Raw genomic sequence first — 26,836 nt, forward strand, 5'->3', positions numbered from 1 at the left:
GATGTTTCGGCGGCCCCACATGGCTGAACTTCCTAGGAGCTCCCCAAAGCTCCTGCTTTGGTTAATGGTGAGCAGTCAGGCCAGATGGCCTTGCAGATATCTTTCCTACATGGGACACACTGTTGCAGCCTTGTTGTAAGGCATAGCCTGCCTTTTTTTTTTTTTTTTCTTTGTATGATGAAAGAAATGTGGAATATTATATAGTCTCCCTGGTTTTCAAAGATTCCCAGTGCATTTTTCTAATACAGCAGCTATTTACATTATATTTTCTTCTTGATTCATCATTTTTGAACGAGGCCTTGTGGGTTTGAGGGCTGGTAAGAAAGAAATAGTGCTGGGGAGAGGGTGAGGAAGATTGCTTTAGATGAGAGGCCCGATTGTAAATCTTGAAGTAAAATTATCTTTGTGAACTAAATGGTACCTGAATTTTATTCAAGTGAAAAGCTGGGCAACTGAGTGTGATTTCAAATGATCACTGTTTTATACTTCAAATGCACTGAAACAGGTTTCTTTTGCAATAACCTGGAGAATATATGCAAATTGAAGTTATATTGATTAGTCTGAAGAAGTGAAGGCTGACTGAATAATCAGACTACAAGGATATGAAGTATTATGTTGAGGATATATACCGTGATTTACCATTAAATAGTACACAAAATTAAAATGGACTTAAAGTGCTCAGGAAATATGGAGGTTAGATAATTAAAAAGTTAAAATTTCTAAAAATAGCTAATGCTTCATGAATTTTCAAAGTGCTTTTTTGTTTTGTTTTGTCTTGTTTTTGTTTTTTGTTTTTTGGAGGTAAGGAGAAGATACTAGGGGGAAAAAGCAGATGGAAAACTGCCTTGTGTTTTTTCTTTAGTAGCCCAGAGTCTGTCCTAAAGAGCAGCGATTTCCGAGTATGGTCTTGGAAACCTTTGTGTTCTTTGTTTCTTGTAAGACGCCACACGCCTCTGTCCCTGGCCAGAGGCTGATTTCGCTGTATCTGACGTGGGTTTGTTGATCTGCTGGGAAGGCCCAATGTCTAATTTCCTGGTCTGCACCCTGCAGAAACCAGTGGAAATTAAGCAGTGATGGATTATCCTACCCCATCACAGCTTTCCTAGATCGGATGATGCTGACTGAGGCTTTGAAGTATTGACAACACACTCTTTTTTCTTTTTACGCCTTTTCTTCAGAGGACCTGACTCGTTCCCTGTAAAGGGAGGAGTCATAGCAGAGACACCCCTGTAGCCACACTGCACCCTTGCGGGGGCTGAGGGGTGAGAAATCGGATGTTGGTAATGGTGGTGTTACCCCTCATGACACAAATCAGGCCCTTCCTCCATACACTTCATGGAGGGGATTCTGAAATGGGGTTCTTGGGTTGCTCTGCTCTGAAATGGAGCATGGAGTACCACCTTGCAGTGTTGCTCTGGGCTCTGCCTTTTTTTTTTTTTTTTTTTTTGAGACAGAGTCTTGCTCTGTCGCCCAGGCTGGAGTGCAGTGGCCGGATCTCAGCTCACTGCAAGCTCCGCCTCCTGGGTTTACGCCATTCTCCTGCCTCAGCCTCCGGAGTAGCTGGGACTACAGGCGCCCGCCACCTCGCCCGGCTAGTTTTTTGTATTTTTTAGTAGAGACGGGGTTTCACAATGTTAGCCAGGATGGTCTCGATCTCCTGACCTCGTGATCCGCCCGTCTTGGCCTCCCAAAGTGCTGGGATTACAGGCTTGAGCCAACGCGCCCGGCCATGGGCTCTGCCTTTTGCCCGGGTCTAACTTAACAAGGGCAATGGCAAGAAAGGATTTGGGAGTCAAGAGACTATTAATTCCAACTGTCAAGGATTGGCACATCTTGGAAGATTCTAGAAGTGTCCACTCAGATGGCAAATATGGGGACAACCTTACCAGCCCTCCTTCCAGTAAGGAGGTTAACGTGGACCCACTCACTGCTACCAACCACCAACCCTTGACCCTTGGAATGAACCAGTCTATTAACTCCCAAACCCTTTCTTGCCATTGCCCTCACTAAGCTAGACCCAGGCAGAAGACAGGCCCCAGAGCAGCGCTGCAAGGTGGTGCTTCGTGCCACTTTCATCAGAGAGGCGCCTGTGAGATTCTGCCTTGTCCCCATGACCTAGTTCATGCCCTCGATATGCCGGCGAGATGTGCAGGAGCTTCCTCAAAGGCCCCATCACCCAGCCTTCATTTCTGTGCTTCTGTGTGAGTTTTTCTCTCCTCCTGCTGTCCAGTAGCCTCACTTAAGGAACCTGTAAATAATGCCTATGCTTGGACCCCACCCCAGACCCATTAAACTGGATTCTCCGGGGAGGAAACCTGGCAGTGGTACTTTTTAAAAAGCTCCCCCGATGACTTTAGTGTGCAGCCTGGATTGACAATTGCTGGATCAATTGCTGGGGGAAGAGAGAGTTCTGTGCCAGCATATGAGTGGGTTTTCATAGCACTAAGGAGCCTTACTCTGTGTAGGTAATACCTACACTTCAACCAGGAGTTCTGACAGATCAAGGACCATTGCCCTACCAGCTGGGGAGGTACACGAGACAGGCACAGGCAAGGAACCAGCACAGGGAGCCCATTTATCTGGGGGAGCTGTACAAAGTTCACTGCAAAGGGTGAAAACTGAGTTGTCTGCATGATGCGTGGGTCTTTGGCAGATAGAGATGGGGAGACAGGACATTTCTGCAGAAAGGACAATGTGCAGGTGTGATGCAGCATGATTTTTCAGGGGCACTAGAAGGTAAGTGCCAAAAAAGCAGACTCTGGGGCTTCCTTGTCTCTTTCCAGGAGCTGAGACCTGAGCTAGACACCATCAGGTGCATAACAAATATGAGTGGAAGGAATGAATTGGTGGACACGGAAGTGTTGTCTTCTCAAGGGTGCAGGGGGTGCCTGGAAATGAGGCTGGAGACAGCAGGAGCCCTGTCATGGATGGAATTCTGCACCATGTTAATTAGACTTTACCCAGTAAGCTCGAAGTTCTCACCTGGTTCAAGGATGAGGGCCTATATTTAATAAGAAAAAGCAAAATTCTTTCAGACCGTCTTATAGTAGTAGTAGTTGTCATGGTACTTTAAGAATCGTTGAATCAGTAAATGCATATAGACTAACAAATGACTCAAAATTTAATTATTTTTTAGTGGTGTTTTTTGTTTTGTTTTTTGTTTTTTGTTGTTGTTGTTTTTTGAGATGGAGTCTTACTCACCTGCCCAGGCTAGAGTGCATGGTGTGATCTTGGCTCACTGTAACCTCCATCCCTCTGGGTTCAAGCGCTTCTCCTGCCTCAGCCTCCCAAGCAGCTGGGACTACAGGGGCGTGCCACCACACCCAGCTGATTTTTGTATTTTTAGTAGAGATGGGGTTTCACCATGTTGGCCAGGCTGGTCTCAATCTCTTGACCTCATGATCTACCTGCCTCGGCCTCCCAAAGTACTGGGATTACAGGTGTGAGCCACCATGCCCAGTCTAGTGGATTTTAATTTTGACCACAACAGCAAGGTATAGGTACTATATCTGTTTACAACAACAAAGGTTATGAAATGTTTAACTTTTCTTATCTTTCTAACATAAATCATGACTGTTTTGAGCTGCTAATAGATTAGAGTCTTTCTTAGGCCAGGTGTGGTGGCTCACATCTATAATCCCAGTGCTTTGGGATCAGGCCTAGGCAGGAGGACCACTTAAGGCCAAGAATTTGTGACCAGCCTAGGCAACATAGTGCGATACCACCTCTAAAGAAAATAAAAAATTAACCAGGTGTGGTAGTTCATGTCTGTAGTCCTAGCTACTTGGGAGGCTGAGATGGGAGAAGCCCTGTAGCCCAGGAGTTTGAGGCTGTAGTGAGCTATGATTGCACCACTGCACTCCAGCCTGGGAGACAGAATGAGACTTCATCTCAAAAAAAAAAAAAAAAAATGAATATTGACTAACGTTTATGGGGTGTGCTGTTCACAGTGCTTGACACTTTATTGCCTTAACATTTCACTATCACCACCACCCTAAGAAGAAGGTACCACCATTTCCTTAGTCTTACAGAGAGGAGGAGAGAGATTAGGTAAATACGTGCGAAAATCAATAGAATTTGATGAACAACTAGATTTGGGGGTGAAGGAGGAGGAGGATGGTCCAGGATGACTCACAGATTCCAATTCAATAACTGAGTGGAGGGAGACACCATTAACTGAACTGGGGTCCAAGGGAAGTTTCTTCAGCCTTATTAGGAAGTTTATTGTCTTTAACCTTCCAGAGCCACTCTTTCCATTTCTATTTCTCTCATACATTTCTTACAAAAACATATAAATTACTCATTAGCAGTTAACCAAATTCTTAACTATTGATTGAACCAGACCCAGTCAAAGGGATAAAACTTTGACATTGACTGCTAAAAATGGATTAATTATCTCGACGTCATTCTTTCCCTAGTCTTTCACCATGACCCTGATTCATTAGAGTCAGTCTTCAAATCAGCCTTGGAAATTGAAAGAGAAAAATCCATGAGCTGGGCCTGTGCTTTGTGTGTGCCCAATGTATTGGCTGTGCTGTGGCCTGGCTTCGGGGACCTACTCCAAAAACTGGTTCTGTGTGGACTGGATTTCGAGCTACGCGAAGGCATCTCACCCTTTGTCAAACACAGCTCTGTCACTCACTCTACAGCTGAGCTGAGGCTGCTAGGTGACTATGAATCAAATGCAATGTGCCAAGTTGCTTTTAAAAAACAAGTCTTCCATCATTCATCTGAAAGGTATTTCTATGATTCCATTAGTCAATCACTTAGCAGATATGTATTCAATGTCTTTTCTGTGCAAGACATTGTGCTATATAAGTTAGTAAAATTAATAAATGAAATAGAAGGAGGTATAGTAAACAAATTTTAATCCAATGAATGAAAAATGGTGTCTAACAAATGAAAGTACACATAAGAACACTCATGCATGTGATACTGGAATTGGAGCTATTCTGGGACATCTCGGAGGTGACGTTGCCATCGGTACAAGGTGAGGGATCTCTGAACTCCAGAGGGACACATTTTACTTAGCTCCTCCGAGGTCTCACAGTTACGGTAATAGCTGCAGCACCCCTGCTCCGTTGACCGACCCAGGACCTATGGCATCCCACCGAGTCCTCCCCTCCCCCACTGCCCCGCCCATATGATTCCGAGAGCTTCCGGCAGGTGGTTCATATGTGTTCACACACCTCTCTCCCGCAGCCCCTTGTTGACGCCACTTGTTCATGAAATCTCCACCACTGCTCCTGTATCTGGTTCCCTCTCAGTGAATGCTATTGTATGTGAAGAGAGGGGACACTCCCCAGGGCTCCTCAAAACTGCCTCTTGGAGGGGCCCAATGGCCATGGTTCCTTGAGGCACTGGCCTGGAGCAGTGCTGTGTCTACCTTAGATATGGGAGGCTGTTCCTTGTCCCAGCTTTGTGGGTCATACATAATCATCTGAGGCCAACAGATGGCTGGCGTGCGGCTGGGCAGAGCAGGCTTCATGTCCCAGTGTAGGTCCAGCCTGAGCCCAGTACCAGAGGACAGTGGTGACTAGCAAGATCTGCATGCCAGGTGGCTGGTAATGGGAGCAAAACTGAATTCTCCTGGACACTTATGCAACAGTTGTTCAGAGAAGGCCCTGGAGGCCTGAGGCTGGCAGAGAGGCTTTGCAGAGAATGAAGTACTGGAACCTGAGGGAGGCCTGAGGCTGGTGCCTCCTGCACCCCCTCCCGAGCCCCTGCTTGCATGGGTGTCTCCTAGCAACCGCGCAGGGCACTGGGACACTTCAGGGCTCAAGTGGCGAAAAGCGCTCACTTCAGCCCCGTCTGTTTTGCCTGTTGCCCGAGGTGACCTTCATTCTAAAGTGCTTTTGCATCCTAACCAGCAGCCCCGGGCACAGCGGTCACCCCGGTGGAGTCAGGGGCACCATGAGAGGCACTACCCAGGAACAGCTCTGTGCACCTTGATTGCCCACCGGCCAAGCCCAAGTCCCTGAGCCTGCTCCTGACACCCAGCTGGCTTGCTTCCCTGCCTCATCTTTGACTGCTCTTCCTTTCAGTCACCACTCATCTTCCTTCTACTTCTACGCAGGTCCAAGCGTCCTTACTATCGCTTATTTTGTTCTCTCTGCCTGAAAGAGGTCTCTTCACCTGTCCAACTCCCAGGTACCCTTCACACTGAGATAACTGTCCCCTTGAATGTGAATTTCCCTGAGGCAAAACTCACCGGTTCTGCTGCTGCATCTGTGTTCCTTCAGCCCATTCTCCATGCAGGGCCAGAGCCATCTTAGCTCCAGACACGTCACCAGTTCACGTCCCAATGAGTTTAGAATGAGTCCACATTCTTCGGTGGCCACATGCCTGCCCCACTGGCCCATCTCTGATCTCACTCTCACCACGCTCCTCTTCCTTCTAGCACCATCAGCCTCCTGGCACTTCCTGGAACTGCCTCAGGTCTTTCCTCTTGCCTCAGGTCCTTTGCACAAATGATTCCCTCCTCTCTTTCCCTGGAATTCTCACTGTGTATCTTCCAGGTCTCTGCTTAAATGTCACCTCCTCAGACAGGCCTTCCACACCTTCCTCTCTAAAAGAGGTTGTCACCATTGTCTCATTATAACAAGGCTAGTCTCGGTCCATGTAGGCTGCTAAACAAAACACATAGAGGGGGCAGCTTATAAACAACAGAAATGTATGTCTCACTGTTCTGCAGGCTGGGAAGTCCAAGGCCAAGGTACTGGCTAATTTGATGTCTGGTGAAGACCCACTTCCAGGTTCATAGATGGTGCCTTCTTACTTCATTGTCACATGATAGAAAGGGTGAGGGAGTTCTCTGGGTCCCTTTTATAAGGGTACTAATCCTACTCATGAAGGCTCCACCCTCATGACCTAATCACCTCCCAAAGCCCCACCTTCTAATACCATGACCATATGGTTTTGCTGTGTCCCCACCCAAATCTCATCCTGAATTATAGCCCCCACAATTCCCATGTGTCGTGGGAGGGACCGGGTGGGAGGTAATTGAATCATGGGGGTGGGTCTTTCCAGTGATGTTCTCGTGAGAGTGAGTAAGTCTCACGAGATCTGATGATTTTATAAGGGGGAGTTTCCCTGCACAAGTTCTCTTCTCTTGTCTGCTGCTATGTGAGAAGTGTCTTTGACCTTCTACCATGATTATGAGGTCTCCCCAGCCATGTGGAACTGTGAGTCCATTAAACCTCTTTCTTTTGTAAGTTGCCCAGTCTCAAGTATATCTTTATCAGCAGTGTGAAAATGGACTAATACACATCACCTTGGGGTTGAGGATTTCAACATATGAATTTTGGGGGGACACAAAAAATCAGACCATAGCATTTAGCCATTGTTCTCTTTCTTTGTTGACTTCAGTTATGACCACCTCCTAGCTAGAGTGTGAGCTTTGTGAGACAGGGACCACCTGTGTTGCAGCACAATATTTGTTGAATAAATTAATGAAGTATTAATTATTAGGTATTGCCATTTTAATGAGCATGTTTCCTTCATTGCACTGCAAGTCCATTGAAACTATTAGCTTTTGTGACTTTGATATATATTTTGGCCTGGCCCCAAATCCAAATATTTGCAGAATTGAAGAGAACTTGACTTGTGATTGGAATGAACTGCAAAGAGGAAGCTTTCAATACTTGAGCACTTCAAACTGAACCTCTGAAGTGGGACCGAACCCAATGCAAGCCCTAGGCCAAGATTCAAGGGCACTTCCTTAATGTTGCAAGTGACTTAAGGAAATGATCACTGGCCATGGGCAGGCAGAAGAGAGTAGACTGAGCTGAAGGGAAAGTTACTGGTTTACCTCTGGAGTTTCCCTCTGTCCCTGAGTCTTTTCCTTTCCTAGGGCAAGAGCCATCCTATGGGGTTGGAACAGGGTTTTGAGCCTCCTGCAAAGGTGCATCCTGGGCCCTGGTAAGGAGCTCACGGCCTCACGGTTTTTGCTCTTCCTTCCTATGCTGTTATTGGGGAATGATTGCCAGCAAGGGGAGATTGCAAGGAATGAAGAGGGCACTTCAAATGGGCTATTAAAACACACACACATACACACACACACACACACACACACACACACACCCCAGGAAGAAATGCTCCTGAGAACCCAGATTGTAGACCAGGGATCTGAGGCAGTGGGCTTAGCTCAGGGGCCTGAGGAGGTCTCATGATGCTAACAACAGAGTCCCTGGCCCCACTATTCACATTACCAGTGTTGACAAGTATTGAGGTTTGAGCTCTGCAAAACCTGGAAAGTGGCCTCCTGCATTCCTATTTTAAATCTCTCAGGTTTGGGAAAAATGAAACTAGTGCTTCCTCATAAGAAGAGAAAAAGCCCCCAAGAGAAGAACCTCCTGCTAATAAATAATCTCTTGCCCCCTCATAGGCTCTCTTGGGGCTTCCTCTTGGGGTTACCCCAGTTGAATCTCCCTTTTAAGCCTCCAGAAGGAGTTTGGATGTGATTAAACTGACTTGGAAGTGAACACTCACCCAGATTCCCAGGGCCAGGAAGCCATGGGGCCCATCATCACCCTACCCTAAAATGCTTTCCTTGGGGCTTACTCAAGTCCACTCTTGGGAAGCATATGTAGGAAGGAGGGGGTAGAAGACTTTGATTCTGCGGGTGGAGGGAAATGGACTCCCCTACCCCTTCTGTATCCATCTGCTCATTTCATTGACCTGTGGCACAGAAAGTGCTTACACATCTTGGCCGGGTGCGGTGGCTCACGCCTGTAATCCCAGCACTTTGGGAGGCTGAGGTGGGCAGATCACGAGGTCAGGAGATCGAGATCATCCTGGCTAACATGGTGAAACCCCATCTCTACTAAAAATACAAAAAAAAAAAAAAAAATTAGTCCGGCATGGTGGCAGGCGCCTGTAGTCCCAGCAACTCGGGAGGCTGAGGCAGGAGAATGGCATGAACTCGGGAGGCAGAGCTTGCAGTGAGCCGAGATCGTGCCATTGCATTCTAGCCTGGGCCACAGGGCGAGACTCCATCTCAAACAAAAAAAGAGAAAGTGCTTACACATCTTACAGGGACAAGATACTAGCCCGCTTCATTGCTCCACATTACAAATCAGTACTTCTCATTCTCTTTCCAGCCTTGTCCATGAGGCTTCTCCTTAGCAGAGCCAGGCAGAAGTTTGCCCTCAGTAGTCCCCTCTCACTCTCCTTTTCTCCCCCATGCCTGGACCTTTTTGTGTGTCCCCACAAGAGCCCAGTATTTTCTTGCAATTCAGGCTATTCATGACCTCCAAGACACCCAATGGCATTCCCAGACTCTCTCCAGGTCAATCCTTTTTTTTTTTTTTTTTTTTTTTTTTGAGGTGGAGTCTCGCTCTGTCGCCCAGGCTGGAGTGCAGTGGCGCTATCTCGGCTCACTGCAAGCTCCGCCTCCCGGATTCACGCCATTCTCCTGCCTCAGCCTCCCAAGTAGCTGGGACTACACGCGCCCGCCACCTCGCCCGGCTAGTTTTTTGTATTTTTAGTAGAGACGGGGTTTCACCATGTTAGTCAGGATGGTCTCGATCTCCTGACCTCGTGATCCGCCCATCTCGGCTTCCCAAAGTGCTGGGATTACAGGCTTGAGCCACTGCGCCCGGCCCAGGTCAATCCTTTTACATTCCCCCAACAAAACACAACAGTCCTATTTCTACTCACTGTTGAGGAAGAAGTTAGATCTCTGATTCCACCCTCTTCTTTTTCCTCAATAGCAATGAGCTAAATTGTATTAGATACCATTTAAAATGCTGTTCTTTCCAGGGTGTTTTGAGTGATAACAGAGGTTTCCTGAAGGTTTACTACCCAAACTTGTACATCTGGCATCAGTTTTCTTCTTGTGCTCTCATCTCCAGGGTCTATCACACAATTCAGACTTCAGTATACGTAACTTGTCATATTTTGGGCTATTTTCGTATGGGTTATTCCTGTCTCCCCATCTAGATTTTAAATTTTAAATGCATATGTCTTAGCAGAGGGCTAAAGACATTGCTTCACACTTACGAACGAGTCTCTAGTGTACATGAAGTCAGCACAGGAAGGAGAATCATAAAATATTTGCAAGTTTCAGTAAGGAGGACCTTGTAGAATCTAGTTCATCTTCTTCATCTGATAGACAAGAAAGCTGTGGTTCAAAGAAGTCTAATAACACATGAAACAGTGAATCGTTTATTAATTCAAGAATGAGTATTTATTCCATGTCTAATCTCTTCAGTATAATGGGAATATAAAGATGAATCAGTCACGGACCTCACTCCTAAGTCCTAAGTCCGGCAACTTAGGACTTGATTTGAGAAGGAAATAAGATATGTGTGAGCATCAGTAACTGTACTATGCCATAGGAAGCACCATGAAAGTGCTAAATGAACTATAATCAAGTGCTTAACATGGAGACAGTGAACTTAAAATGCTGTGAGTGTCCAGGAAAAGCAGAGCTGAGGACAGGGGGTGACAGAGGAAATGTCCTAGTAGGTCCATGTCAAACATCTAACTGGGATTATAGGCATAAGCTTACTGCACCTGGTAATGAAGCCCACACTATGCTGCCCTTTGCTTGGTTAGTGATGACTCAAGCTTGCTTTATCCTATGTTTATGGGGAGTGTACTGTGTGCCCTGTTGTGTCTGGTAAAGAGACCAAGAAGGAAGCTAAAACAGCAAATGTGTCAAATTGCTATCTTGGGACCTTCCAGCTCAATCTGACCTAAAGAAGATAGCAACTTAGAGGAAAGAAGACTGTCTTTGCTCCTTTTAAATATCCTCTCTTTCCACCAAGTGACTATTGTTAGGTTTCAACTCTGTGTTGGGTTTTTCTCCCCAACTTCTTCCTATTAAATTAATGCTTACAAGATGTGCCAGGATGATACAAATAACTTTCAAAGGCACAGCCTAGCTCTCAAAAGACGACGAGTCCTGATACTCCATGCTTCTTAAAGATTTGCCTAGGTCATCTGAGAGACAGAAGGCAATCAATGATGATCAGGGTCAGGTGCATTCATGACTCCCTCAATTCTTGCACTTTGTGCTATTGGGACAGCAAAAGAAGCTGAAGCCACAGTTCTTGCCTTCAATGAGATTGCTGTCTAAGGGAGAGGAAATGGCCATGGTCGAAAGCATGACCCCTAAGTGCAAGATAGCATGGTTTGCATTACATACACGCATATGTGCGCGTACACACACACACACACACAGACACACACGCACACACACTCCCTAGAGCAGGGTTGTATTTTGTTGCCTGGCGGCTCCACCACTTTACCCAGCTTCTACCCATCTTTCACCTTAGAGAAAGAAGGGTGGAAGCTCTTTAGAGGCTGCCTTGCCACCTGACCCCTCGCTGCCCCTCCTCTGAGACCTCCAGCCCTCTGTGAGCACAGCTCTATCTTCAGCCCTCAATCCTGTCTCCTCATCTGGCCCCTTTTCCATGTCCTACAAACATGACAAGACCCTGATTCTCAAAAACGTGTCAGCAACTCTCCCTTCCTCCAAACTACTGCTCCACTTCACCCCTTCCCTTTGGCACCAATCTTCATTCTATAAAAGGCTGCATTCACTGTCCCTACTTTCCCATCCTCCACTTTGCTGCGGTTCAGTGTTCCGCCATGGCTCCGGCTCAGCTTCTGCCAGCGCCGCGCCACCAGGATGGCCTGCTCTTGGGATGTGATGATCTCTGAGTCACTTTCTCTGGGCAAACATCCTTTGCTTCTCCTGGCTGATGACTCCTAGAGGCAGAGGGAGTTCCAGTCTTGACTTAAACCTTGGGGGTGCAGAAACTGTATTTCCAACTACCTACCCAACAGTAAGTCTACCTGGCTATCCCTTGAAAACCTTTAATACAATATAACCCAAATGGACTTATCCCCTTCCCTCTCAAGTTTGCTTCTGTAATAGTTTCTGTGATCACCATGATTTCCCAGGCAGCCTTCAAGCTAGAACCTCAGGATTATCTTAGGTGCTTCCTTCTCTTTCATGCCTGCTATCCAATTACTTCCTAAGCATCCCTTAAATCTCTTTCCTCTTATCACTCCATCCCTGATCCCTTGTCACTCTATCCCTGATCCCTCAAGTCCAGGTGGCCCACATACTTTGTCCTGGTGGCCCCCAAAAGCTGTGAACACCAGCTCTTTTAGGCAGGCACTCCGGTTCCCTCTTCACTGTTCTCAGCTCCAGGTCTCCTATCCTTTGCTCCCCACCCCTTTAATTCCAATTTCTGGCCACTTCAGCTTCATTAGTTTTAGATTTCCATATGATTATCCACAATAATGCCTCATCTGTCTTATACTTCTAGTTTTTGGTATAAAATCACACCCATGGTCTCTGGTGAAAAACATCCTAGTCCAGTTCCTACGCCTGTGAACCCCACTGGCCAATCTAGTCCCCAAGGCTCTTCTCTGCGCTTCCTTAGTGATGCTATTATTTATGTACCCATTTCTTTCACTGGACGATAAACTCCTTTATGACAAGAACTATTATTTACTTCTCTTCAAATTCCATTACAGGCACATAGCAGGAGAGATAATGGGATTATTGAAATAAAAAGAGGCCAGGCATGGTGAGCTTATGCCTGGAATCCCAACACTTTGGGAGGCTGAGGAAGATGAATTTCTAGAGGCCAAGAGTTCGAGACCAGCCTGGGCAACATAGGGAGACCCCATCTCTACTAAAAATAAGAAAAAAAAAAAAATTAGCCAGGTGTAGTGATGTGCACCTGTAGTTCTAGCTACTCAAGAGGCTGAGATGGGAGGATCATGAGAGTCCTGTAGTTTGAGGCTGCAGTGAGCTATGATCATGCCACTGCACTCAAGCCTGGGCAGCAGAGCAAGACTCTGTCAATAAAATAAAATAAAATAGGAAGAATATGGTATGTACAGGAAATATTCAGGAGCGATTCAAGGCAATGCATGTACTATAGAAATGCAGCCTGAGGTAAGGGCTATTGTGGATTGAGTCAGCACAGGAAGCTGGATCTTAAACTGAATACAGACATTGTAATTACATATCCTAAAAACAGGAAAGCGCTGGTAACTCTGATAAAGCCTATCTTTTAATTCCTCCCAGTGCCCTGAATTCTTCCCTGACTCTGTTACCCTCTCATAACCCAGCTGCGATGACTACTGCCTGTAACACCAAGATGAGCTGTCCAGACTGTCATGAGAAGCTTGGTGCAGCCAACTTGAAGTCATGAGCCGACAGCAACCTCCCTGCACATGAGGGCCAGGAGGTTGGGAGGACCCCTGTTCTGCTTAGTTAGACCAAAGGGATCTTGGATCTCTGCTTGGCCCCAGAGTAGCTCCAGAATCAGAAATATTCATCATTCCTATGAGCACATATCCAGGGAGTGTTTGACATAAGTTCTCCCCAGAGTCAAGTCTTCAGCCAAGTGCGAACAGCCCTTGTATAATCCTGGCTGAGGCTCAAGGGCCTTGTTAGGTTTTTCCAAAGAAGTATCCTGGGCCTTCTCATTGGCTTCTCCATTTACTGTTTCCTGTAATGCTATCATGTGATTGGAATACTGCTGTCCTTAAGGCTGTGTCCCTTTGGTACGATGAGCTCAAGTTTTGTTCCCTCTTCTCCTGGCCTTGCCTCTATCCAACCCCCTTGGCTGAGAAACCACTGGACTGCATCAGCCCGGATTATTTTCTTCCGAGATCTTCCCGACCTAACCCGTTTATCACAGGCACAGCTGTGCGTGCAGTTCATGCTCCAAATAGACAGGTAGGTTCTGCAAAGGGTACGATTTGGGTTTGGCTCATAATGAAGGAAAACTCAGTTCGTAAGAAGCAGCTTGGCCATGCTTATGATGGCCTCAGATTGGTTTTGGCAGCCTGGACGCTCTCTGGCCCCTTCTTCCTTTTAGCCACTCACCCTTACCTCATCACTTTTCCAGCTGCTACAGGCCCCAGATGTTGCAGAGTAGCTGCAAGCAGTGACTATTTATCATGAGGCTGTGCAGGTGTAAAGAAACATGGCCAATCACACTACAAGTGGTCTAACAACATGGTGCCCAAGGGAAAGCATGTCCTGAGCCCCAACCTTCTTCAGCATGGGTTTGTCTATCTCAAGATGCTTATGCCCGTCTCAGGATATCATTGAATTCTGGAGCTTGCCACAGAGATACTTACAGCTCAAGCAACTTCCCAGTGGCTCAGTGATCTTCTCCAGGGTCAGTTTGTAAGCGATCACAAAACCCATCTTCTGGTTTCCTTGGTTCCTGGAGAAGCTTGATGAACTTTGCATAAAAATAATTTGGGCATATGATAGTAGGCAAGGTCAGACTCAGGGAACTAAAAATCCAAGTCATAATGTGATCACTCACCTCTTTGGGTTTCTAAATCCAAAAGAAGGACCTGTGCCTCAAAAGTAAGCAGAAAGAGGCCAGATGTGGTAGCTCATGCCTATAATCTCAACACTTTGGGGGGCCGAGGTAGGTGGGTCACTTGAGGTCAGGAGTTGGAGACCAGCCTGACCAACATGGCAATCCCCCATCTCTACTAAAAAATATTAAAATTAGCTGGGCATGGTGGCAGGTGCCTGTAATTTCAGCTGTTCAGGAGGCTGAGGCAGGAGAATGGTTTGAACCTGGGAGGCGGAGGTTGCAGTGAGCCAAGATCACACCACTGCACTCCAGCCTGGGTGACAGAGGGAGATTCTGTCTCACAAAAAAAGAAAAAAGAAAAAGAAAAAAAAAGCAGAAAGAAAGGAACAATAGAACATGCAAATACATGAATAAAGTGAAAGATTCTGAGGTTCTAGAAAGCTTCTGTTATTATCTATTGATGCACATCCAGGCAAATGCCTTTTCTTCTTGCGCAATCCAACCCTGTCTCCAGCAACAGACAGATGATAAATAAATAGACAGGTAGGTAAATAGATAGATCCAAAGAAAAAACTGCTGCAGTATCACTCTTGTTAGAATAGTTCATTCTAGTAGGAGGAAGATCCTAGTTCTACCACACATATTAAACTTTCTATGCATTGGCCTGGAATTTCTACCATCTTTGTTGATATAGATCACCCTGAATAAATCATGGGATTGATCAGTCCTTTGGCAAATGTTTCCAAGTGTAATTTATATGCACTGCCATTAGTAGGGCAACTGACTTGCTGATATTTTTAAACGAATCCAGGTTTGGTCACCTTGAAGAATGTTTGCTCCTTTGCAGCAGATGGGTACGGGCCCATCCTGACCCATCCTCTTCAGTCCCTTGGGCTTTAGGCTGCCTGCTTGCTGTGGTGGGGGCCAGAGTATCATTTGCCATTTTGATTTGGTGCTGCTCAGCTAATGCTTTGTGCTTCCCTGCTGCCTGCTAGCTCACAGCCCTGAGTCAGAGAGGGGCTCCCCTGAGAATCTGCCTTATGTCATTTGTACATGGCTGGGTCTGGAAATCTTGACAAAGCGCTTTCTATAAACCACTGTGAGGGAGGACAAAAATAACAGTAATAAATAATGCCTCTGAGTCATCCATTAACCTCTGCTGATGCCACCTCCGTGTCAGCTGTCACATGTTGATAGTGCCACCTAGAATCCCTGACAGGGCCATGCAAGCCTGTGCATGTTCCCTCCCCCACAGCAGTGCTGATGAACATCCCTCCCGTACAGCCCATCTGTTCTGGTTCCATGTGGCTGGTCCTGTTTCTCCTCGAGCTGCTCTGAGCAGAGCAGATTTTATTTCCATTACTCTTGCCATGAAAGTCTCCAAATCCTAAGCTTCCCTTTGGTCTTTGCTGTAAACCACAATGTCTGCTGTTTGGCGATGCACTGCTTTGCCAGCTTGCCTTCAGGTCAGGCCTCTGGATTTCCAAAGTCCCTGAGTGGAATTTGTCTTGGGAAACCTCCACCCACCAGGGCCACAGGGCTCAGCCCACCAGGGGAGTGTCTGCAAAGCTGAATGGGCTATTTCTCTGGCCTGTGCCTCCCTCTTCCAACCTGTCCTAGTTCTTGCTTAGCTAGACTCTCAAGACTTATTTTGACATTCGTATCTCTGTATGGCCCTGCCCTAAGCAGACATGGCAGTAAGTGCACACTGGTGGCTCACCTCTATGTGGGGCAAAGTCTTCTCCATGAAGCCTGTGAATTCAGTGAGCTGAGAAGCACTAGCTGAACCAAACTTAGACCTTGTTTGCAGCCTCTGGTCAAAACCACCTCTCCATTCCAGACAATAGTTTCACGATTTAGCCTCTGGACTTTCTCTAGCCCTCATGTCTATCCTGAAGTATCAGTGCGGGGACAGGCATGGGGCCTCCTCTGGGTTCAGAGGTTCTCAAAGCATTTCCTCCTTTTTTTTTTTTTTTTTTGAGACAGAGTCTGTCACCCAGGCTGGAGTGCAGTGCAGTGGCATGATCTCAGCTCACTGCAACCTCCGCTTCCCGGTTCAAGCAATTCTCCTGCCTCAGACTCCTAAGTAGCTGGGACTACAGTTGCATGCCACCATGCCTAGCTAATTTTTTTTTTTTTTTTTTTTTTGTATTTTAGTAGATGGGGTTTCACAGTGTTGACCAGGTTGGTCTCAAACTCCTGAGCCCAGGCAATCCGCCCGCCTTGGCCTCCCAAAGTGCTAGCATTACAGGAGTGAGCCACCACATCTGGCCCTTCCTTCCTTCCTTCCCTCCCTCCCTCCTTCCCTCCCTTCTTTCTTTCTTTCCTTCCTTCCTTCCTTCCTTCCTTCTGTCCTTTCTTTCCATCCTTTCCATCCTTTCCTTCCTTCCTTCCTTTCCTTCTCTCTCTTTCTTTCCTTCTTTCCTTCCTTCCTTCCTTCTTTCTTTCTTTCCTTTTCTTTCTTTCCTTCTTTCCTTCCTTCCTTCCTTCTTTCTTTCTTCTTTTCTTTCTTTCTTCTTTTCTTTCTTTCTTGACAGAGTCTCACTCACTCTGTCACCTAGGCTGAAGTGTAGAGGAGTGATCCCGGCTCACTGCAACCTCTGCCTCCTGGGTTCAAGTGATTTTTCTGTCTCAGCTTCCTGAGTAGCTGGGATCACAGGCATGCACCACCACACCTGACTAATTTTTTTATATTTTTAGTAAAGACAGGGTTTCACCATTTTGGACAGGCTGGTCTTGAACTCCTGGCCTCAAGCAATTCACTCACCTCAGCCTCCAAAAGTGCTGGGATTACAGACTTGAGCCACTGCGTCTAGCCTCTTCCTTCATTTTATTAATTGCACAGCATGTGGTATTTGGTCACCTGTTAGGAGCCTGACTCCATGCCAAGTGCTGAAGCTGTCACCATGGTTAAGATCCCCACCATCTGCAGCCTACTACAGGGGAGGCTACACTCCTGAAGGTAAGTTACAGCGTCAGCAAAGTGCTGCGGGCCCCTGAGCAGGAGGTTGGGAAAGCCTTTACCAAGCCAGTGATACTTGATTTGGGTCTTATGGGAGGACAGGGAATTTAATCAAAAGTGAAAGGGCAAGGGAGGTCTAGCTAGAGGGAGTGTGGCAGGGGAGCGGGGCCTGGTGTGGAAGTCATGTATCGTGCTCATGTGTGCATGGACCCCAGCAGGGGAAGTGTGAGGCCACAGGCAGGGCCCCATGTGCCATGCTTAGGGGTTCAGACATTGTCCTGGAGATCATGAAGAACCCCTGAGAGTTTTAAGTAGAGTGGGTGTGAAGATGGATCTGAGAGGCCAAGACTGAGAAGGGAGACAAGTCATGAAGGTCTTGATCTGAGCCGGTGGGGGAGGAGGGAACTGGCTTTGAGACGGTGGAAATGCAAAGGCAGGTGACATTTCTGGGACAGGATTAACTAAATCTAGTGACCTATTGGATATAAGGAGAGAAAATAAGGTAAGCATAGAGGATCACACTGAGGGTTTGCATTTGAGAGGCTAGAGTCAGGAGACAAGGCAGGATAGGGGTGGAGAAGGGGAATGATGGGGCTGAAATCAGACCACAGTGGTGGTGGGAATGTGGACACTGAGGAAGAGGAGGCAGTGAGCACACCAGTCTTTCATGATCTTTGGTGATGAAGAAAAGGAGGGATGTTCTGTAGCTGTAAAGGATTTTTCAAAAGTAGGACAAATAACCTGTTTGTAAGTAGAGGGAAGATACGGCAGAGAGGGAGAGATCATAGGGTGTAGAGAACTGCCATTTACTGAGTGCGTGCCGCTTGCAGGCCTGGAGCCATGCCCTTAACATGCATATCTCATTTCAGCATCATGCCAACCCCATGGGGTAGCTCTACTTATACCCATTTTCTGAATGGAGAAACTGAGGCTGACTGATGGATTCACCCAAGGATGGGACTTGCTGAGCAGTCGAAGCAAAAGAATAGAGTGACTAGGAAGGGAAGAAAATGAAGTCAAATAAAAGCTAATAGAATGGGGTGGCGGAGTGTGGGGCTTGACGGGCTGAGGGGTGTCTATATTCCAGAAACGGGATTTGGAGTTGTTCCAGCTGATGTCAAAGACCACACACAAGGACATGGACCTCAATGGCTCATTCACACGAGCATGACAGTTACCCAGGATGAACTGCAAAAAGCTATCCGTGGATGGTAACTGCAGGTGACCTGAATGCATGTGCCTCCTCCTTCTTTTCCTGCTTTTTGTCTTTTCCTTAAGCGTCTCTGAACAGTATCTTCAGAAGTGTCTGTTTCCCACAGAGCATGGTGTGTCCAAGAAATACCCAACGTTCTCATTGCCTCTGCTATTTAATGCTGCAGTTGGGAGAGGCAGTCTTGCTTTCTGCCTGCCTGTCTTTTTGGAGCACATATGAACCACAAATAGATACAGCCCACATTTTGCCTCAAAGATATATTCTTTGTTTTCTCCAAGTTGCCAAGTTGAACTCTAAGCTGATGTTTAATTTATCTGTGGTAATGAGGGACGGGGATAGCCTTGCATAATTGGAATCTGAAGATAAGCCAAAAGCTTCTTTTAGCCAAAATTCCTACATCCTTTCCCACCAACTCTTTATGCCTGTGTTGCTAACAAATGGCAAATTGACTAATCTGAGTTTCACTAGTTCTTTGTGTGGTGTATCTGACCTTTCATAATGGGTTCATACCAGAGTCCACCTTCCATGGTCCTTCAAGATGTGGGTGTCTTGTTCTTAGGTGACCAACCATCTTCACAGATCACAGTAAACCAAAACCTTTGTACCTACCACTCACGTGTATTTCTGCTGAAGTTAGAAAAGCACCCCCTCAGTCTATAACTAACCTCTGGTGAAATTGAGAAATGAATGAATTGCTAAGCCATCTATAAATAGAATTCCTCGACAGTTCATCTGATGTGAGAGACAATCCTTTGATAGGTTTCTGAGAAGACGTGTGAGGCCACTGCTCTCAACTGTTCTTTAATTTACTTTTTGCTAATCAAAGCCCCAAACATATTCCAAAATGTGAGATGTTTTGGAAGATTAACCAAAACACAAGATGAAATTTACCAAGGGTTCCGTATAAAGTTATACCCTTAGGGTTTTATTCTTAAAGCCCTCCCAAGTACAGAAGTATAGAATGGGATGATGTGACACAGAATCGCAGAGTGGGAGGAGCCCACCATACTTCAATTCAGTGTATCCAGAAGGAAAACTAAGTAAGGTTCAAAGACTTGCTTAGGGGCCTAGTCAAGGGACTATTTGTTCAGAACCAACATTCATACAAGGAGTCTTAAATTTAAAAGTGGATTTATTTCAGAGAAACCTCATGGAAACCAGTTGAAAGAGGGTTAGTGGAGACTTCCGGGAAGTGAAAAGTCGCTGGTTAATTTCTCTGTTTCTATCTCTGTGGGGCCTTGCTGATTCTTTTCTTTGCTTCCGGGAGCCTTCTTCATATCTGCAGTAGATATGAGGTGATATGGTTTGGCTCTATTTCCCCACCCAAATCTCATCTTGAATTGTAATCCCACAATCCCCACGTGTCAAGGGCGAAAACCAGTGGGAGGCGATTGGATCGTGGGGGCAGTATGCCGTTCTCGTGATAGTGAGTGAGTCTCACAAGATCTGATGGTTTTATAAAGGGCTCTTCCCCTTTGTGACTCACTCCGTCCTGCTGCCCTGTGAAGAAGCTGTCTCCTTCTCCTTTACCTTCTGCCATGATTGTCAGTTTCCTGAGGCCTTCCCAGCCTTGCTGAACTGAGTCAATTAAACCTCTTTCCTTTATAAATTACCCAGTCTCGGGTATTCTTTAGAGCAGTGTGAGAACGGACTAACACATGAGGCTTCGCTACTCTCTCATGACCATCCCAAAAGGCAAGGTCAGCTTCCATGTCTCGATGGCCTTCCAGTGAGGCACCTCACAGCTAACTGACCAGGGCAGGGGTCTCCTTGGTCCAGCTGAGATCAGGGCCTGGCTCTGGCCCATGCCTGTGGTAAGAGTGGGACTATCCCTTGTGGAGCTGACAGGGGCTGACTCTCTCTAAGGGTGGGTAAAGGCACTGCTGGCCACTCTGGTGCCCCAAGATGGCATAGGCAGGTCAGGGCCTGGCTATCACTCCAGGCCAGCCTTCTGCCACTGACTGGAAAGGTGGGCTCAAACACAACTGCAGTTAAAAGAAAGGAATTGCCCCAGAGGCGAATGCAGTCGTAGGGGAAAAGGAGGTGAGAGGCCTGCTCTACTCCCCCTGATCTGATGCCATCCAAGGGCACATGGTTGACACATTTGAAGAAAATCCCAGAGTCAACTCAGAACCCAGCCTGATAAAAAGTGACTGTGATGGGCCAGGTGCGGTGGCTCGTGACTGTAATCCCAGCACTTTGGGAGGCCGAGGCAGGCGGATCATGAGGTCAGGAAATTGAGACCATCCTGGCTAACACGGTGAAACCTTGTCTATACTAAAAATACAAGAAATTAGCCAGGCGTGGTATGTGCGCCTGTAGTCCCAGCTACTCCGGGGCTAAGACAGGAGAACGGCTTGAATCTGGGAGGCGGAGCTTGCAGTGAGCCTTGATCGTGCCACTGCACTCCAGCCTGGGCGACAGAGCGAGACCCCGTCTCAAAAAAAAAAAAAAAAAAAGGGACTGTGATGATGAAGAGATTCAAAATTATGCTGCAGAAGGAATGACTGGAGGGTCTAGGCATATTTCGCCTGGAAAAAGGAGCTTTAAAGGAGATGTGAGTCTTTTGTCCAAATGTGTAAAGGCTGACTAAATTCTTTAAAGAGTTTTATGTTTGCGTATATCTGAAGAGGTCCAAAACTAGCATCGAAGGGTAGAATTTAAAGGGAAGAAGATTAAAATTAGGGGCCACATTCTTTCTGTGAGGGTATCTCGATATTGGCTGCCCTGTCACGTTTAAGAAGGGATGGCATGGCCATTTGTAAGAGAAGCTGTAGAGCTGATCCATGAACTAAAGGGGTTCTGAAGTCTATTCCAGTTTGGAATTCTATGGCCCTGCTGCAGGTGCATCTGGTTGGCTGGATTGATTGCTATTACAGGGGCAGAGGCCACTGTGTATGATCACTTGGGTCAGTGGAATCAGTAGAGGCCAAGCGGCTGCACCAGTGAAGGACAGCAGGTTGCCCTGATCCTGAATCCTTTCAACGCTGGGCCTTCTCACGTCTGTTTGAGACAAGCCACTTTCAGCTAAGATGCACTAGATCCTTCAAGCCTCCCTACCACCCACAGGGTCACCATCTGCTGGAGTGGCCAGTGGGGCTGCAGGTTACCCATCAAAGCCCAAGCTATGAAATTGTCATTGAGAGGAGTGCTTTAGACATAGAGCTCATTTGGTGGCAAAGATCAGAAGCTTGTTCAAAGTAGCTTGGAATTTTTAAACGAATAAGGGAAACATGTAAAGGTATGCATTTTTAAGATATAAAGTGGTTTTTCAGAAACTCAAGAAAAGCTGAACATCAGGAGTGAGGGGGGACAGGAGTTCAAGCCACAAGAGTTCACCAGTCTTTCTACTAGAGTACTACTATTTATGTGACTCAGCTCTTATCCTCAGGGCTGCTTATTCCCTCTCCTTGTGTCCCTTCACTCAAAACCCATGAGAGGACTGTGAATGCTAGCTAGTTGATAAACTGGCTGGTTGGATCTCGTTTTTTTGTTTTGTTTTGTTTTGTTTTTTGAGACAGAGTCTCACTCTGTCACTAGGTTGGAATGCAGTGGCGCGATCTTGGCTCACTGCAACCTCTGCCTCCCAGGTTCTCCTCAAGTGATTCTCCTGTCTCAGCCTTCCAAACAGCTGGGACTACAGGCACGCCACTACGCCCAGCTAATTTTTGTATCTTTAGTAGAGATGGGGTTTCACCATGTTGGTCAGGATCGTCTCGATCTCTTGACCTCGTGATCCTTCTGCCTCGGCCTCCCAAAGTGCTGGGATCACAGGCATGAGCCACTGCGCCCAGCTGGCTAGTTGGATCTCTTATCCATCCCCAGACTAATAAACCCTAGCCTGATTATCCAGGGATGTACCTACAGCAAGTTAAGCTAGAAAGAGAAATTGGGATTGACAGAAACGTTGACCAAATCCTTCAATATTGAGGAAAACCAAGAGTCCTGAGTAACCCAACAGGATGTGCAGCCAACCAGTCCATGCTAATTTGGGGTCATTCATACCTTTGCAGTTTTAACTCCATTTCTCTTCCTCTACTTGCCTTTCTCTTTATATCAACAAAATCTTACTGCTCCTTATTGGTTCAATCATCCCAAAATACATCAGTATGCCTGCTAGGCCAAGCGCTTGTATATAATACCAGAGTTTAGGTATATAATGTATATAATTACTAATATACAATTGCTAATGAGTGAATTAATTAGAATGAATAATTAAGGCTTGATGTTCAATGAGTTTATAATACCTAAACCAGAGTTTAGATATATAATGTATATAATACCTAAACTCTGGTATACACAGGTGCTTGGCCTAGCAGGCATACTGATGTATTCTGGGATCATTGAACACCAAGCCTCAATTATTCATTCTCATTAATTCACTCATTAGTAATTGTAACAAATAATTATTAAGTGCTGAATTATGAGCATAGCTCTCTTCTAGAAACAAAGAGGAATAATCTATGGTTTATGTCCTCAGGCAGCTTGCAGTCTATCTGAGAAAACAAAACGTACCCTCAAGCAGATAAATGCCATTTACTGCCATTCCTATGATCTCAGCGCTATGTGGGTTTAATCAGCCTTCTGCTAAAAGGAACCAGGTCCAAGACATTCAGCATGGCATGGTAGCTAAGCAAGACCCAGTGTCTTCATTCAGCACTGACAGAGTCACTGTCTCCGAGCAGCACTTAGCTACAGAAACTTTGAAGCCTTCTGCAATTTATTATGCTGAGTGCATCTAATCAACATGTAGAATAAAGATGGAGCTCCAGAAAAGTTAGCACGCAATCTGGGTGACAGGTGCTGAGCAAGGACAGCCTTTCCCCAATGCTCTCCATGAGGCCTGCTGTTTCCAGGGAATGATATTATCATCCTTGGCATCTAGAACAGGACTCAATGTAAGACTGTCTAAGGCAGTCACCGGCTACCGTTCATGGAAGCTTCAGGACTGCACTTGGCATGAGCTCTCAGAACTATGGAAAAAAGAAGCTCTTAGGTGGAACATTTCTAGCTAAAAAATGTATAGTTTTTTTTTTGTTGTTGTTGTTTCTGTTCGTTTCTTCATTTTTATTTTTAGAAATAGGATTTCAAAGGGCATCTGTCCTGGTCCCTCAGGAAAGAACATTTTCTAAAGCGTCCCCATCAACAATGCCTCCGGTGTCATAGATCCCTCTTGGCCATCCAGCTCTGCCACCGTGCCTGGATTCTGCATTTTCAAAGTGACCAGCTTACCAGCAGCATCCTCTTCTGCCTCTTGACTCACACAGATCCCATAAATAAGCATTCACTGAGGCCTGCTCTGAGTGAGGCTCTGGGAAAAGTGCTGTGGGACCTTCAAGAGCAATAGCAGCCCTGAGCTCCAGGAGCTTCCCCGCTGAGGTGGGGAATTGTGATGCATGGAACATCTCCAACACACAAAGCAGATTCTTGCTGGGCTTTGAATTGGAATTACATTGATAGTATTAACTTGGGGGAGACCTGATATATTTAAAAGAAAAAAATAAGCCGGGCATGATGGCTCATGCCTCTAATCCCAGCACTTGGGGAGGCTGAGGCAGGTGGATCATTTGAGGTCAGGAGTTTGAGACCAGCCTGGCCAACATAGTGAGACCCCATCTCTACTAAAAATACAAAAATTAGCCCGGCGTGGTGGGTGCCTGTAACCCCAGCTATGTGGGAGGCTGAGGCAGAAGAATCACTTGAACCTGGGAGATGGAGGCTGCAGTGAGCTGAGATCACGCCACTGCACTTCAGCCTGGGTGACACAGTGAGACTCTGTCTCAAAAAATAAAAAAAAAAAAGAAAAAAATATAGGTGATGGAACAGAAAAGTAGGCAGTGGCTATGAAGATGCGATCCAAATATAAGGTAACACTTATCATCAAAGACATAGCAATTAAGGCAACCATGAGACAGCATCTTGTGTCTGTCAGATTGGGGGAAAAATACTAAATTGAATAATGTCAATTGCTGTTGAGGATTGAGGAAATAGCCTTCCATGAAATGTGTCTAGAAGTCTAAATGAGTGTAGACACTCCTGAGAGCAATCTGGCAGTATTTAGCAATCCCACACCTGGGCTTATAACTTGGACAAACTCTGATTATAACAGACTAGCCCAAGGATATGTTTATTGCAGTATTATTGGTGGTAGTGATGAGTTGGAGGCAATGTAAGTTTCTACCACAAGGAGGGCTGATAAGAGCATTTGATGAATAGTATGCAGTAGTCAGAATAATAAAGCAGATGTACACTCAGCATGGAGAGATCTGAATAAGATACTGTTGGCTGATGACAGTAAGACATGGATTGAGATATATAGCAGATGGTCATTTATATAAATTCAAAATACATGCACAAGATGATCATGTCTCTAGTAGCTACAAAAGTGCTTGATATAGAGTAGGCCTTCAATAAATGGTTTTACTTGTCAATAAAAATATATATACTAAATAAATCTCTAACATTTATGTAAATTAAGAATACACAGATATACACATATTTTAAGGGTGTACACAAATATGAAACATAATTTAAGGGCATCGCTCTTCTGGATAGTCACCCAGTGCTCAAATGTAGTTCCCTGGCGTGAAGTAAAATTAATTCACAAACCTCTGTTACATCCAAGGTCAAATATCCTCAAGAACACCCACTCTCCGTTCCCTGGTTTTATACTCACTGAGTAACATTCTGAAGCCTGAGACTTTTATAGGTACCCAGTTGCCAGAAAAGGCAGAAAGAAGATTTCCCCAAAAGAAAATACATGAATATTCCATTTATTTAAAAACATCTGAGCAGGTCTAAGCAATATAAATTAATATAGTAGCATCAGTGTCTTGTGAGTGACTAAGATGAGTGTCCTAAGATTTAGTTGCTTAACTGATTCCTCTATGTCCCTAAATCAAATGATGAAATATAGATTTAGGTTCAATTTTTTGGAAAGAATACTTCATAGGTCATTCTGTGTGCTTCCTACCGCACTACATTTAGGAGGGAGGCACATCGTGTGTGGCTGTCTCAATTTTAGTAATGCTGAGATTGGTCAGGGGGTCCAGGTGGTGTCTGACCTTGTTCCATCATTACAAAAGAAGTCACCATCTACTTTTTACCTAGTGGTTTCAGTATCTTTGGATAATCACTACTTAGATTTATCAAGGTGTGCAAAATGATTTTCTAATTCTGTGGTTCCTTCTATATACATTCGCTGGGATTCTTCAAAATGTAACTTACAAAACAAACAAACAAAATCACTATCAAGACTTGATGTTTCTTCTTCCTTATCGATTTTCAGAATAGTGATAAAAGTTACCATTAATTATTTCTAGTGGAGACCAATATGTTTTTCTCATCATTATATACTATTTTCTTTCTTTTTTTTTTTTTTTTGAGACAAAGTCTTGCTCTGTCGCCAGACTAGAGTGCAGTGGCATGATCTCGGCTCACTGCAACCTTCGCCTCCTGGGTTCGAGCAATTCTTCTGCCTCAGCCTCCCAAGTAGCTGAGACTACAGGTGCACACCACCACGCCCAGCTAATTTTTGTATTTTTGTAGAGATGGGGTTTCACCATGTTGGCCAGGATGGTCTTAATCTCTTGACCTCACAATCTGCCCACCTCAACCTCCCAAAGTACTGGGATTACAGGCATGAGCCACCGCACCCGGCCCATGAATTTTTATATATTTGATGAGGTTGAATTAACTGCCATCACTATTCTCTTTTCTCTCTCTCTTTAGGATATTTTAAACAGCTTATATTCAATAAACTGCTTATGTTTAAATGGTACACTTTGTAAAGCTTCGGCATAATATACAGTCACAAAAGCATAATTGAGGTAGCAAACATATCTATTGTAATCTAAAATGTCCTTGTGCCCTTTGTAACCTCATGCTCCTCCTCCATACTATATCCCCAGGCGACCTCTGATTTACTTTATGTTGGCATTTTCTAGAAATTTATACAAATGGCATTATTTAGTATGTACTCTTTGTGTCTGACTGCTTTTACTTAGCATAATTATTTTGAGATTCAACATGTTGTTGTCTGTATCAATACTTTTAATTGTCACGTGGTATGCTGTTGTATGACTATGTCACAATTATTTAGCCATTGATGAACATTTGGGTCATTTCCAGTTCGGGGTTACTACAAATAAAGCTGCTAAGAACATTTTTGTATAAATCTTTGTGTAGACATAGATTTTATTTCTATTGGATAAATACCTACTAGTGGAAAGGCTACATCAGATAGTAGGGTATATACCTAACTTTTCAAAAAAACTGCCAATGTGTTTTCCATAGAAGTGCTATTGCACGTTTCTACTGAGTATGAGAGTTTCAATTCTTCCCCCATTC

The 26,836-nt window shown here is 45.4% G+C and overlaps 1 long non-coding RNA gene across 1 annotated transcript in view; it reads left to right on the forward strand.

Annotated features, from left to right (window-relative positions):
* Nucleotides 1-2,633: 2,633 nt before the first annotated feature.
* Nucleotides 2,634-26,836, forward strand: part of LOC117075769 — a 28,495-nt gene continuing 4,292 nt past the window's right edge. Inside the window, exons 1-3 of the long non-coding RNA XR_004434111.1 lie at nucleotides 2,634-2,736; nucleotides 17,183-17,274; nucleotides 18,362-18,495. This is a non-coding gene — a long non-coding RNA (uncharacterized LOC117075769). The remainder of the gene's footprint in view (nucleotides 2,737-17,182; nucleotides 17,275-18,361; nucleotides 18,496-26,836) is intronic.

This window comes from Trachypithecus francoisi, unplaced genomic scaffold, assembly GCF_009764315.1.
Source record: "Trachypithecus francoisi isolate TF-2019V2 unplaced genomic scaffold, Tfra_2.0 Lachesis_group5, whole genome shotgun sequence".
NCBI classification, from domain to species: Eukaryota; Metazoa; Chordata; class Mammalia; order Primates; family Cercopithecidae; genus Trachypithecus; species Trachypithecus francoisi.